Genomic DNA, 14,450 nt, shown 5'->3' with positions numbered 1-14,450 from the left:
GATAAGATTATTTTATGTATTTTAAAGTTGGGTAGTAGTTTTACTACTCACTGTTGCCTACCTCTTGAGTCTTTTGCAGGGGGAGGGTTTACTTCCTTTCTAAATGTACTTGGTTGAAATAAGTTAAGAATTACTTGGCAATTCAGTTTATGGAAATGAACTGTCATTTAAGATGTGATTTTAAAGACTCATTCGATTACCAACATTAAATTTTCCCATGTATAGTATAGAAAAATGAGGGTAAGGAATATTCACCAATAATCTCATTATCCTAACTTAACCTTATTTTGGGGGGTCTATTTCCTTACAGAAGTTTTTCTTAGAATTATTGCTCTTTTAAATATGAAATACTTAAAACATTCAGAAAAATACAATAAATAATGTAATAGGACTCCTATTTGCTTCAGTACAGCAAATTAAATACTCTAAACACTCTTCCACTATAAATGACTCAAAATACTAAATAAACTATCACAATTAAAAATTATTTTTAAATGCATCATTGAGCTGGTAGGACAGTAAAAAATATTCAGAGGCAAATAAAGTGAAAGCAGGAACCCTGAAAGTTAATCAGTGTTCTGATTTAGCCTTCTTGATGGAGGCATCGGCAGACCCCACGGGCATTGATCTTAGGTTTTGATAGTAGCACGAGGTGAAGGGGACAGTAGACCAAGCCTAGAGCCCAACCAAGGCGAAGTCTAGTAGGAGACCCCAATGTATAGCTAGGACCCCCAAGGGAAGCACCCTCAGTGTAAGGGTGAACTAGACATAAGCCTGACCCACAGATAGAAATAGCAAGGAAACTTGCTTATCTTGACTATTGTGCTGAGTGGACTGGAAAAAAGATCACCTCTGAAAATTCATAACCACAAGCAAACCCACACAGGGGTTTTTGTGGTTCAAAATTTATACTATCTGTGAGGACCAAAAAACCTCAAGCCAAAAGTTTATTTTAAGCTGGTTTCAAATTTTAGCTGCTCCCAGGTATATGGCAGAAACAAACACAATCTTCTCTGGAGGAACCTACCTTCAAATCAGGTCTCAAAAATTTCCCACGATTAAGCACCAAAGACTATGGCCTGTCAAAACTAAGAAAACACACAAGCAATCAAGACACCATGGGGGATAACCAAGAAACCAAATAGAAGGATCAAAACCAAAATGGCATTAGATATTATAATTTTCAGCCATATATAAAATAAGTGTGTTTCACTGGAAAAAAATAACAATAGAGGAGAATAAAATTATATAAGAAAAAGGACTAAAAGTAACAATCTTGCAAACGTGTAAAATAAATAGAATTCATAAAGATAAATGTTATAATTGAAATAAAAACTCTAATGTGTTCTTTAAACAGATTAGGCACAGTCAAGAAAAAAACTGGAAGAAATTATTCATAAGGTAGAACAGAGGGACAAAAAGATGAAAAGTCTGAAAGAAGTGAAGATACTTAGCTTATAAGATCTTACATAGATCTAATAGGAGTTTCACAGAAAAGACTCAACTTCATTAGTAATCAAGGAAGGCTTCTTGAAAAATAAAAATGAGTAAATATATAAATGACAGTATGGCTTAGGCAAAAAATTGGGAATTACTTTAAAATTTTATTTACCAGTGTGGTCCTTTGTCCTTATTGCAGGACTCTGACTCCAAGCTCATTTCATATGTAACTGGAAATCCACAGAGAGGAATTAGTATATGTGATCAACTGTATCATGCTACATGCAGCTGAAGCCTGGGTGGAAGTATTGGAAAGCACCTTGCCCTATAGGTATGAAGTTTGATAATTTATCTTCTTTATGATTCTATATAATTAGCTGCATCTAGCAAAATGAGATGACAGAGTCTTCTGAATCCATGTATCCATACACTTGAATACACTCTCAAGCCCAAAGCATTTTTAAAGCTGTAAATTTTCCAGTATCAGATCTCGCTTTTAATTAAAGCTTAACTTCCACCCTCCCTTGCATCCCCATAGAAGGATTAGGCCAGGCCACATCACATCTGGCTGGGCCTGTGGTGGCTCAGGGATTTATGAATGACAAGCTATATTAGAACTGGGGTCGTGTGCAGTCATCCTGAAATCAGAAGCTGAGCGCTCGCTCCCTTCCCGGTGGCGCTGGGGTTGGGGTAAACAGGTCACCAAAGGCAGCACTATCTCCACTCTCCCCTTCTTTTTCCAGAATCTTGCTTCATGAAAATTCAGAACCAGGATCTGTGGCATTCTCTAATGAGTAACCTACAAGAGAAGCAAAGCTATTTCTTTCTTAATGTTGGCTATGAGGAGGGCAAGGGAAGAAAGAGGCTGGAATCAGCGTGAGGGAGAATCCGAGCAAGACAGGAGGGCACTCCGAGTTCACCAGCAGAAGAGGCGGCCGTGCTCCCTGGCGGAGAGGTCCGTGGAAAAGCAAGGTCATGGGCCTTGTCTATCGGAGCTCTTGCTAATAAGCTGAAAAATATGCAAACTAGTGAGTTCACATAGAAGTTCAGACATTCTTGGGGCATTACTGAGAATTATTTTGAAAACATACAATAAGATTATTGAGGGGCTGGTTTGTCAGCAAGCCGCAGCAGAGGCTCTGTGAACGTGGGAGCTGCCGTGGTGGCCGCGGGTGGTGGAGGGGCACTGTCTCCCTGTGAACAGGGCTGTTTGTGTCTGGTCCATCGGACCGGCTGGGCAGCTCAGAGCTGTCTTCATTTCCTCAGTGACTGCTACCACCGAGGCCACGTCCAGCAAAGCTCTTGGGGTCATGCCCCGGCTCCTTGAACTCCTGGCCTTCTGCCTCTTCCAGGGGGCTATGTGCTGGAAGACAGCAAGGACAAAAGCAGACATCCCAAAAGATTGACCTGGAAGAGACAGAAGGCCCTTCTGATGGGCCGGAGGCTCATCTGATGTGGGGAGGCTCTAGAGACCTAGAGATAGACACTTAATGGCACCGTGGGATAATGCATGTTTTAAAAAATTCCAAGTGCTACATAAATAAAAGCTAATCATTTTTCTATATAATAGCACGGCTTAGTGGATCCAAACTGCAAGCGCTGAGCTGTGGATAAGCTGGTCCTTAAAAATAGAACCAATAATAGTACCATCTTTTCTCAGTGTTCCTAATCCATGATTCAGCCTTGTGGAAATTCATCTAGACTTTGCGATACACCATAGTTGATAGCATATTACTTTACGGTGGAGTAGAGTCAGACACTTTTATTTCTTAACATCGGTTATGGTCGGATAAGAAAAGAAAGTGGCATCTAATAGTTCACATGAATATGCATTACAATTTTCAAAGCACTTTTGCTTTGTAGCCTCAAAACTGTGAAACAAGTAGGGATTATTATCTCCATTTTCTAGGCAAGGAAACTGAGGCTCGGTGAGGTGGTGTGGTTCTCCCCAGGTCGTGCCGCTGGTGAGTGAAGCCCCCACGGCTGTGTAGCCAGGGGCCTCTAGCTACTCTGCGGAGATGTACTAGGTTATCGTTCTAAACCCAGAGGCGTAACCAGTTGAACTTCAGCACAGTAGACATGTGGAGTCCCTTCCCTTTCTGGGCCTCCCAATGTTGCTAGAAAGCCGAGGCGTGCCTGGAAATAGGGTGTGTTTGACTTGCCTAAATCGCATCTTACCTGCTGTATCTTCCCTTTCAGAGCCACATGCACTGGAACAAACCGGACAAAGAAGGAGAGCTTGCTCCAGTATCTGGGTAACTGCAACCTGGTAATAGTTAGCACGCTCGGCACTTGCCATCTAGATGTTATCTCATTAACCTTCCCAGTGTCCAGGGAGGCATGTGCTACATGCAATGTTGCTTAGGCTCCGTTGCTCTAGGAAAAGGTAGTCAGTCCCCGGTGCACCCCAGATGAGGGCCTTCAGCTGTGCAGCTATTCCGCTAGGTTCTAGGTGCTTTTAAAGGAAATGGCTGGGATGCAGGTGGCAGATGCTATCTATTGCTATGTTCTGAGTGCAGGTATTTAGAAGTTCCTTATTGCTTCTCTATAATGATACTGAGTAATACATAAATGCCTTTTTTATGTCTGTTATTTTATTCTTTTTGGTGGGGGGTGGCTAGAGTACAGTGGCGTTATCACAGCTCACTGAAAGCTCAGACTCCTGGGCTCAAGCGATCCTCCTGCCTCAGCCTCCCAAGTAGCTGGGACTATAGGTGCATACCACCACACCTGTCGAATTTTTCAAAGGTCTTGCTATGTTGCCTAGGGTGGTCTTGAACCCCTGAGCTCAAGCAATCCTCCCGCCACGGCCTTCCAGAGTGCTAGGACTACGGGTGTGAGCCACTGCACCTGGCCTGTTATTTAATTCTTACAACAACGTTGAAAAGTAGTTATTTTTGCCCCCATTTTATAGGAAGCTGTGGCTCTGAGACATGAAATACCTTGCCCAAAGACACACTGGTATTAGGTGGCAGAAAGGGTTTATTCCCAGGTCTGGGTGAATTCCAAGCCAAGACATGAGGTGCCAGCATCCTGCTTAAGGGGTTGTTCCATGCTTTGACCTCATGGGCTGAGGCCCCAAACAACATAGCCTAGCTGGCACCAGCTAAATTCGCAGACCTCCCTCTGCGCACTGCAAGCCTCGGAGCAGGTGGAAGCTGGGTGTAGAGGGAACGGCTGGAGAGCAGCGGCCCCAGACCCAGCTCCTTGCACGCCCCGGAGGCTCATCTGATGTGGGGAGGCTCCTTCCAAACCCAGAGGTACTGCTGGGCTCCCAGTGCCATCAGGGCAGGACCTGTGCCCCTGTGCTGCGTGAGGGGATTCTCGAAAGCAAGATGAAAGGAGAGAGGAGCCAGAAGGGGCTGGAAGGGGCTGGTACCCACTGCCCTGTCTGTGTCAGCTCATGCTGTTAGGAAAAGCCTGGATAGAAGCGCAGTCCGGAGGACTTGTTGATTCGTGAAAGAATGTTGTGTTTCAATATGTGGAATCTGCATTTTAAGATTTGTCCTACAAATTTTAGAAGGAAAAGAAATGCCCCAGTGGCAATCTCAGTAAAATGAAGTGGTGTGCGCACAATCAAATCAAAAGAATGGACTTTTTGAAGCAGATTTTAATATGCCTTTATCGTATTTACATTAGCTTCTGGGGTTAATTCGAAGTCTTGCTAATAATAACTTTTATATAAAATTGGTTGTAAGGGGAGAGGTAGTCATTGTCTCAGGTTAATTATGATCAAGCGCCGTCATTTCACAGCTAGTAAATCAACGTGCAGTACCATTGTTTGAGCAGTTCCTTTAACCCAGGCCTTGGACTCAGGACCCGGTGGCCCAGCAGAGCGGCGGTACCGCAGGCCTGGGCACTTACGCGCTGGGTGTATTTTAGAGTTTTGACGTGGTCAGCAGGGCTGGCCAGATCCAGTACTCATTTTTACATTCTTCTGTGGAAAAGTGGATTCAGATTAGGATCAGCCTTACTAATAAGCACCCCGGAAATAATCAGCTACCTATCCTGAGGCTACATTTCTCATGTAATGTCCTTGTTCTGGGCATGTGACTAATCACAAAGCTCTGATAAAGTAGTGTGTGTTCAACGTAAATTATAAACTGGATGTTGGCCTGGCATTTTGGCCCGATAGAGCTAAAACAGGTATTTCCAGCTTAGTCTGATCAAACTTATCGCCCAAAGAATCCTTTGGCAAGTCTGTAGCTGATTCCTCATCTAAATTTCAGTAGCTTCTCTTCTCCAGATTTGCACAAAATGATGAACTTCAAGTAGTCTTTGGTTATCCTCATTGCCTTTAAGTAGGTAAATAATAAACTTCTCAAAGACTCATCCTTGCCCATTCTTGCCCTTTTCCAAACAGACACACTCTCGCCTCAGTAGCCCATGTCAGTGTTTATCATTCTTACGGGTAAGTTGTCCCTTAAATCCAGCCAGAGTCTCTCCTGTTTTAATTCCATCTCCCCTTTGACTTAGGTCTTCAGAAGTCACAGAGAATAACTGTTTGACATCCCGTCCATAAAACTCTCCAAGAACTTGAAAATGGCAACCAAGTTCTTTCATAGGCTTTCTCTGCCCTAAGATAAAACCTCTGATTCCTTTTGACTTTCCATTTTGACTCTGTTCTCCCCCAAGAGAGGACTCCCAAATCCCCTGTGTTTTCTTCCTTCTTTCTTAACTGTGATGATATACTGTTAGGATGCAATCAGGGGTGAATTATCCCTCAAAATGAAAGCCTGCAGGCAGGTGGCTCCAGCCCAAGTGGACCATCAAGGATCTCTCTGCAGTCCTTAGCAGGTTGGGGATGTGCCCCCTCACGTTGCAAGATGTCTGCAGTAGTCTCCGACATCCCTTGCAATGCAATAATGCCCAGTGGAAAGGGGGATCTCCTCACATGAGTCTTTCTGTACTATAAGAGAAGCCTTCCCGCACGGCTCCCGGATGGCTTCTCTCAGACCTCATTGGCTAGGATCGGGCCACAGGCCAGGGGAATGAGCCTGCCAAGACTGCCTGGACTAATCACCCTTCACATCCCCACCCCAGCCTGGCAAGGGGGGTCATTTCCTGAGCTCAGGGCCTTCAAACAAAATCAAGCCTCCAACAGCAAGGAGGAACGGGACAGGAGCCGTGATCGCTGTGCGATGGCAATCAGCTGTGTTTGCCACAGGTAAGCAAAAATGGGGACCAAATCTTTCTCCGTATTGTTCAAATATCAACAGTAGCACAACAAAATAGGTAACTGCTAAGAGCCTACCACATGGCAGGTGTTGTGAGCGCTAGCAAGTACACAAAGGTGAACGAGATGTGGCCCTTGACCTTCGGGCCTAGCAATAAAGTTGGGGAGAAGACCCATCCCATGTAATTTCAAAATTGTAAAATGAATGATAAGGGGAGGTAGGACAGAGTGTTCTGGAAACACAGAGAAGAAACCCTTAGCTCAACGGAGGGGTGCCGTTCCTGGGGAGAGGCCAAGTGGGCAGGCTGTAACTGCTGAGAATGAGTTAGGTTAAGAAAAACAAGACTTGGGAAGAACTATGAAGTATGTGACTCCCGAATTTCTCATCTTTGTGAGGCTCTTCACATTTTATTATTATGGCTCATCTAAAGTTGATGAAATAGAAAACCCTTTCAAGCCTTGAGGGTGGTGTGAATTTCAAGGGTCATTTCCCATGAGTTCATTTTTTCATATTTTGTGTCTGGACGAAATCCATTTTATGATCAGTGAATTCCATATTTAAACAAGGAAGCCACTCATCTAATAGGAAAATGTGTGAAGGAGAAAATGAATGCAGTTTTGATCATCATGATGTCACTGGCTCTCTAAATGGGCTTGTTTTTAAGTATTATAAGAAAACCTCAGTGATTTGGACAGAGGAGGAATCAGTCAGAATGAATGAAAGTCTGTCATTTGGAATAGTTAAAAGACACAGATTTTATCACTTTCACTTACGTGTATCTTAAGATAGGATAAGGAAGAGTTGCTAATGAGGAATGTGGGTTAAATAGATATGAATTATGTCCTTAGCATATTCACCGTCTCCCTAAAAGTGCTCTCAGAGGGCAAGGGACACTGGAAAACAAGCTGTTCTTTTCTCTTGCGTGTTTCTTTTTTCAAGTCTTTACGTGATTTACACTGTATTAGAAAAATTTCCTTTAACAAAGTAAACTTTAGCTGATCTCTATTGAGTTTATTAGAGAATTATGAAAATGTAAAAAATAATTGCTTTTTAAAATCTTAGATACATCACTGGAGTTTTATATGCATGCTTTCACGTAAGACTGCAGTCCTTCTCTTATAAATCAATAAGAAAAAGATAAACATTCCACTAGATGCCCAGGCAAAAGTCATGAACAGGTAATTCAGGGCAACAAATCATATCAAATAAATTCCTTAGTAATCAAATAAATGAAAATTACAACTAGGTATCGCTTGTCAAATTGGCAAAAGTTTTTGTAAAAAGTTAAATAAATAAAATGCTATGCCCAGGGCTGATGAGAGTATGGAGAAATGAGCAATGCTTTATCCTGTATACAGAGATGTATATAAAATGATGTTTATTTCAGCAGTTTGTTCTAGTACAAAATTTTAGAATAAATGTTCATTAATAGAGAACTGAGGGCCAGTCGTGGTGGCTCACACCTGTAATCCTAGCACTCTGAGAGGCCAAGGTGGGAGGATTGCTTGAGGCCAGGAGTTTGAGACCAGCTTGAGCAAGAGCAAGATCCAGTCTCTACTAAAAATGGAAAAAATTAACCAGGCATCATGGTGCTTGCCTATAGTCCCAGCTACTCAGGTGGCTGAGGGGGAGGATCACTTGAGCCCAGGAGTTTGAGGTTGCTGTGAGCTACCCTGATGCCAGGGCACTGTAGCCTGGGTGACATAGCAAGACTGTCTCAGAAAAGAAAAAAAAAAAAAAAAGTCTGGAAGGGTATATCTGAACCATCAATGTGGCAGCCCCTAGACAGTGGTGGAAAAGTGTTAAGGTTGCAGAAAACTTCACTTTCTCTCCTCTGTACTGTTTAATTTTGTACAGCAAGGAAAACATAAATTTTTCCACCTGGGAGAAAAAGTGAAAAAAGAAAGACTATCCAGTCCTCCCATTCCCGTTTGCATGACATGCTTCTGTCTGCTCTATGCAAAAACAAGGGTTTGGCTCCATCTCTCACCTGGGGCTTGTAAACTTGCTCTCCAGATTTCCCTTTTAAATCCCACCTGCAGGGAAGCCTTTGTAGTCAGAGTGGGATAAGTGAGAAATCTCTCCTAGGATCCAACTCATCTATCTACCTGAGTCTTACCCAACTAGAAAAACTGGAAAATAAAAATCAAAAACAGAATGTTCAAACAAGACACTGAAAACTAGCCTAACCTGTAAGTGAAATCAACATCTTTTAGTGCACTACGGATTTGTACTAGGAGCTGGCAGCCAGCCGAAATGAAAGGAACCATGGGCTGGAGACCCAGGCCCGGGTGCTGCTGGAGACCCAGGCCCGGGTGCTCCCGGAGACCCCCTGCAAGGTCCCCCGACTCTGTGAGCCTCCTTGTTTCTCTCATTTGATCATCATATCTGTTTCTCTAACTTGGGAGGCTGCTATGAGAATCTGGTAGGGGCAGGAGGTGTGCCGTGGAAATGAAGGATGATTAACCAATGCGTAAGCCCAGAGGGGAAGGCTCGTATCATGGGTTCGTAATTAATATTGCCTGGAAAATTAGGAGAACCCAAGATGTTCATTAACCCTAATATGCTCTGATATTAGTAAGAAAATGCTTTGACAACCCAATCCCGACAATTACTCTTTTCAATTACTTTTCATCTCAGGATATCAAAAACATTTACATGTCACTTTAAGGCTTGTATCATGACTGTACAGTTAACAGGTGTGAATTGCTACTGGGCAGCCAATATTATCCCTACTGATATATTTTGCAGTACCCTTCCCCCCATGAATAATGAGGGTAAGTTTTTTGTCACTGGGGAGAGCCACTATTACAATTAAAAAAAAAGGGGGGGGTGGCAGCTCAGCTGTGTCTGGTGCTGAAGGACAGCTCAGAAAACAGAAACTCGGTGTAAAGTACAAATCAGCCTGGCAAGGTGGTGTAAGCCTGTAGTCCCAGCAACTCGGGAGGCTGAGGAGGGAGGATCCTTGAGCCCAGGAGTTCGAGTCCAGCTTGGGCAACACAGTGAGACCCCTGTCTCTTAAAAAAAAGCAAAAAGAAGAAGTGACAGGAGTTCATAGCTTCTCTATCATGGAGAACATGATGTTTTTTCTGAGAACACTCAGCGGGCGAGGAGGGCAGTGTCCTAAGCTGGACCATCGCTTGGCTCTGTACGGGAGCTAACGCCGTGTGCGGAGCTGCTCAACTCAACCCGTTACCAAACAGAGACAAAGACGGTGACACAGCTCTTCAAAGGGGATGAGACCCCCTGAGCCCAGACACTAGGCGGTGACTCTTCTAACAACAGCCCGCAGTGGCAGGAATCAGAGGCCAGAGGCTTCACAAACAAACAGAACCTGAAAAACTCGAGAATACCAATAACTGGACCCCATCTGGCCATGGATATTTTTTTGTTCTTGTTTTTTATTTTCGTTTCTTGTTTTTTTTTTTTTAACTTACTTAGGAAAAATGAGCACTAAAACTAGAAGCCTGGTACATAATTTTCGTGTGTATATTTGTGAGAATATAATTTATTCCTAACTGTGTGTGTGTGTAATTATTCTATTATATGGAGTTGGCTCTTAGCTCATCCTTTTGCTATCTTCAGGATGCCAGGAAATAAAAACAAAAATCTGCAAATGTTGCTAAAAAATGCCCCCTGCACCAAGAAGTCCCCACATGACAGTAACCCTGAGTGGGCAGACCCTAAGGCCCCCAAACTGCCTGCTCAGACCCACAGGGCTCAGGCCGCAGCCTTCCTTGTCATTCCTTCAGCAACTCCTAAGACCCAGCTCTGCTCCCTTTTGTCTAAAGAGTAGGCTGGAGTGGGAGGGGAGCAGGGATGGACATCACAGAGGATGCTGGAAAACAATGTTACAAATTTGGGATAATTTCCCGTTTATCTCACCTCCAAAAAAGAGACTTCTTTTTCAAATTAAAAACATGTAAAAAAAAAAAACATGTAAAAAGTGCAGGTTGGTTGTTGTTTGGAAGCATTTGAACAGTTGAGTGTTTTCCCTGGGACTCAGCTTCAAAATCGACAACCTGACACCTGCCTGAAAAAGGAAAAATGGAGTCAGCTATGTCATCACCCTTCCTCAGCAGCCCTCCAAGCAAGAGGAAGTCGCTCCTCAGTCCCCACTGCCCCCAGACAGAGGCTTCGAGATGCCTCAGAAGCCACCCCAGGCACAGGGAGGGAAAGCGAGAAAGGTCAAGTTGTTTGCACATTTGGTCATCTTACTATGACTGGGCTGGTAAAATTGTTTTTCTGAGAGCTTCTTGTTCATCAGGCTTTTAAATACTTATTATGCTTTTTTTTCCCTGAAGGGCAAGAGAGAAGCAAAATTTCCACAGTGTTAGCTGTCACGGATTTTTCCTCTGCAGGACAATCAGAGTGGCAGCAAGGTGGTTCTCAAATGTGTGATTTATTTATAAACATATCTGGAAATAGTTTAAAAATAAAAAATACCAAGGGTGAGGCTGGGTCATAGTCCTGAGAGGTAAGCTGTTTATTCTGGGCGGCAGCATTAGCACCCGCCGCAGGTAGTTGTAGAGTGATTTAGGGTCAAGTGGAAACATTCTGGCTATACTTCCCTGCAGTTTTAGAGTCAAGGGAGTCTGGGTCCCAGGATGGGGGAAGCTGAGCTGAGTTGCTCTGTGCTTTAAATACAACCCTGTTTCGTAGAGTTCCCGAGACAAATGCTGACGGGGGAGTAAAGAACAGTGTGGCAGTCACTGTGCCCCAAGCCCTCACCTTTATTTCCTCTGCTTTCTTCCTTTGTGCTGCCTCTGTCCCTCGCTAGGACACATGCAGACAAAGGAGGAGACAGCAGAGGATGGGGAAGTCATTAACGTGACTAACGTGCCCTTCCCAGGTTCACTCTGCCACCTCTCTGTTCTTTCTGGTCTCTTCTTACTATTCCATTCTACTTGGGAGTGTTTCTTCAGTTGCTTTAAGCAGGGTGGGGAGAGGATGTTTGGTCAAAGGGCACGGAGATGGGAACAGGAGAATCAAGGAGAGGAAATCAGGGACTCGAGATAAAGAAACAGAGCCAGGAGGGGGGAAGTAAATAGAAGCAAAGATGATGAATAAGACCAGGTACACAATAGACAGGGAGCAGAATGAAAAGGGAAAGAGACACAGAGATTGTCCTGCAGAAAGAAACAATTCAAAAATAGAAAAATGCAAGAAACCTGAAAACAAATAAACTTAGAAGCCCATACCGGAAAGTGAAAAACCGAATGGAAGTTAAGAAATAGAACCCCAAACAGGAAGGACGTCTGTATGAGAAATGCGATTGAGGGAAGGAACAGAGGAGCCTTTGTGTGTGTGTGTGTAGATTAGAGGGAAAACGACAGAACAGAGAGAATCCAAGAGTGTCTATTCCTGGCACCTGGCAAACAAAAAATTCATTACTTTTTAATCATGGAAGAAGTTTCTCTAAGAGCACTGGGCCTTTCACGCCATTGCCCTGTCTCTCACTCATCTCGGTCCCTCAGGACTCTTTTAAAAGTGTAAGGAAACCCAGCACAAGGAAAACCGAATTTTCGCCCAGATGATTTTTATATAAAGTTTATTTTATAGAGATAAGCCCTCACAGTCCTTAGAATTCGAGCTGGGTTACCTGTCCCAGGTGGTGAGTGATCCCAAGCTTTTTAGTCCTTATAAATCCCAGGGTAAACGACAAAGATATCTGGGTCCCTTAAAAACACAGATAAAAAATGAAATAATTATTTGCATGACTCCCATTTCAGAAGCCTGCCTTACCATTAATAAGTTAGAGGTTGCCTTGTAAGTTTAAATAATTTAACAAATGGAGTAATAAAAAAAATGTAAGTAAAGCATAAACCAATAAATACAACACATACCCAGGAGAAGTAAAGATTAGTTATTTCATTACTGCAAATTGCTGTTACTAAACATTATGATAAATTACCCAAAAGATGCCTCTCTGCCCCTTTCTATAATTTCAGGTTATTAATTTTATTCACATATGAGTAATTTTTTCCTTGTATGCCTCTCTTGCCCTGTTTCTCTAACGAGGAAACAGAGGGAAAAAATGCAGTAGATAAAATGCTCAAATTGGGGCTGAAGCAAATGAAAAAAGATATCAGAAACAAATAACATTATCAGCTTTTAGCTCCATAATAAGCTCTTATTTATTTAGACACTATTAATTTGGAATTTATAATAACTTGATTGGGATCTGGGCAGAAATTTTCCTTCCATTTAGCAAACCCTGTCTTGCTAAGTAGTGCAGAAGAATGATGTAAATGAGCTTACAAGGGGAATGTTTGAAATACATCTTTGAGCACTTCGGGCAATCCCTTATATATGAATAATTAATATAAGAATACATATCATTCTTATCCAATAATTATCTGGTAATTCAGAAGGAATTTGTTAGGTCACCCTGCAGAGTAGGAAGGTATGCGGTTATCACTAAATAGCTCTGTGACCATAGGCAAGGCACTTAACTTTTGCAGCCCTTATTTTTCTTACCTGTAAAATTCGGTTGATAATACCGACTCTGCCTGGTTCAAGGGATCGTTATGAGCATGAAATGAGAGAATGCTAGGAATCCATTCTGAAAGCCATCAGGTATTAGGAAAATCTATTTTACATAAAATGAGTTGAAAATTCATACTTTCTATTAATTCAATCTAACCTTCCCTCCAATAGTCTACACCAGTGAGGTTTTTATATGCTTTATACAGCTTCAGTGAAAGGAAATTTCATAATGAATCGCTACGTGTGTGCATGTGTGTATGAGACATACTCCACCCACAACAGATCTGTGTAGTCACTTTGTGTTTTGAGCACACTAAATTCACTTAAGATGGAACAACTGAAGAAAGTTAGTGTTTGTCGTTGAGAGAGTCTAAGTGTTGGAGTCTGACAGGCTTGGGTTCAAGTTCAAGATCTTCCACATAGACGAGTTAGCCGGGACAATTAGCTCTCTGAGACCCAGAGAGAGATTTTTTTTTAATCTGTAAAAATGAATAATACTACCAAGTTTATAGAATTTTTTTATAAAGACTAAAAGAGATAATGTGCATAGCACAGTGCCCAGAGCAGAAGAGGCCCTTCGAAATGATCACTATTAATATGAAAGAGATCTTGAAATGCTATTAGCTTTGGAAAAATACTCAAGACTCCTCATTTTGAATCTCTGGCCCCTACTACAACTTAGCTCCTAAAACATGAAGCCAAAGAGAGAGTCAAAATGACAAACTCCAGTTCTTTTACACAGAGACAACCCTTTTTGCTTTTAGTGAAATGTTGTTACAAATTATTAAAATAGTGTTCCCTCAATTCTAAGACACCTGCTTTTTCACATTTGAATGCTTTGGAAGTCAGAATGAGCTTTACAATCATTGTCAAAATAAACATGTCCATTGCTAGGTAGAGGAGCTGCTAAGAGGAATTGTCATTTGCTCATAAGGGGTGAATTTAGCCAAAGCTTTCAGAAAATAGGCTTTTCAAAGCCAGGAGATGTTGGTGTTTATGCTTCGTAAACAGATGTTTATACAAAATATCTGTCTGTCAAACTCTTTCAAAAGAAGCTGTTGACTTCTTGTAAGATATAATCAAGGAAAAGAAATTAAGATTCCAAATCAGGAGGTGCTAAAGAGGTCAAACTTCAAGGCACTTTTACCAATGTGTCACCTCTGCTTTACAACAACTGCCAATGTCTTGGTGATGCCAAGGACTCTTCAGAACATGAGTTAAGATGGGGTAATTACATGAATGAAATGCATGCTGTTTGTTGGTGAAAACTGTGTATATTTAATGTAGCATTTTTTTTCTCTGAATAAAGCTATCTTTTAATTAGGTAAATTAATCTCCTTTCTT

The sequence above is a fragment of the Propithecus coquereli genome, unplaced genomic scaffold, assembly GCF_000956105.1.
Source record: "Propithecus coquereli isolate 6110/MARCELLA unplaced genomic scaffold, Pcoq_1.0 Scaffold9, whole genome shotgun sequence".
Taxonomy (NCBI): Eukaryota; Metazoa; Chordata; class Mammalia; order Primates; family Indriidae; genus Propithecus; species Propithecus coquereli.
This window is presented reverse-complemented; position numbering follows the sequence as displayed.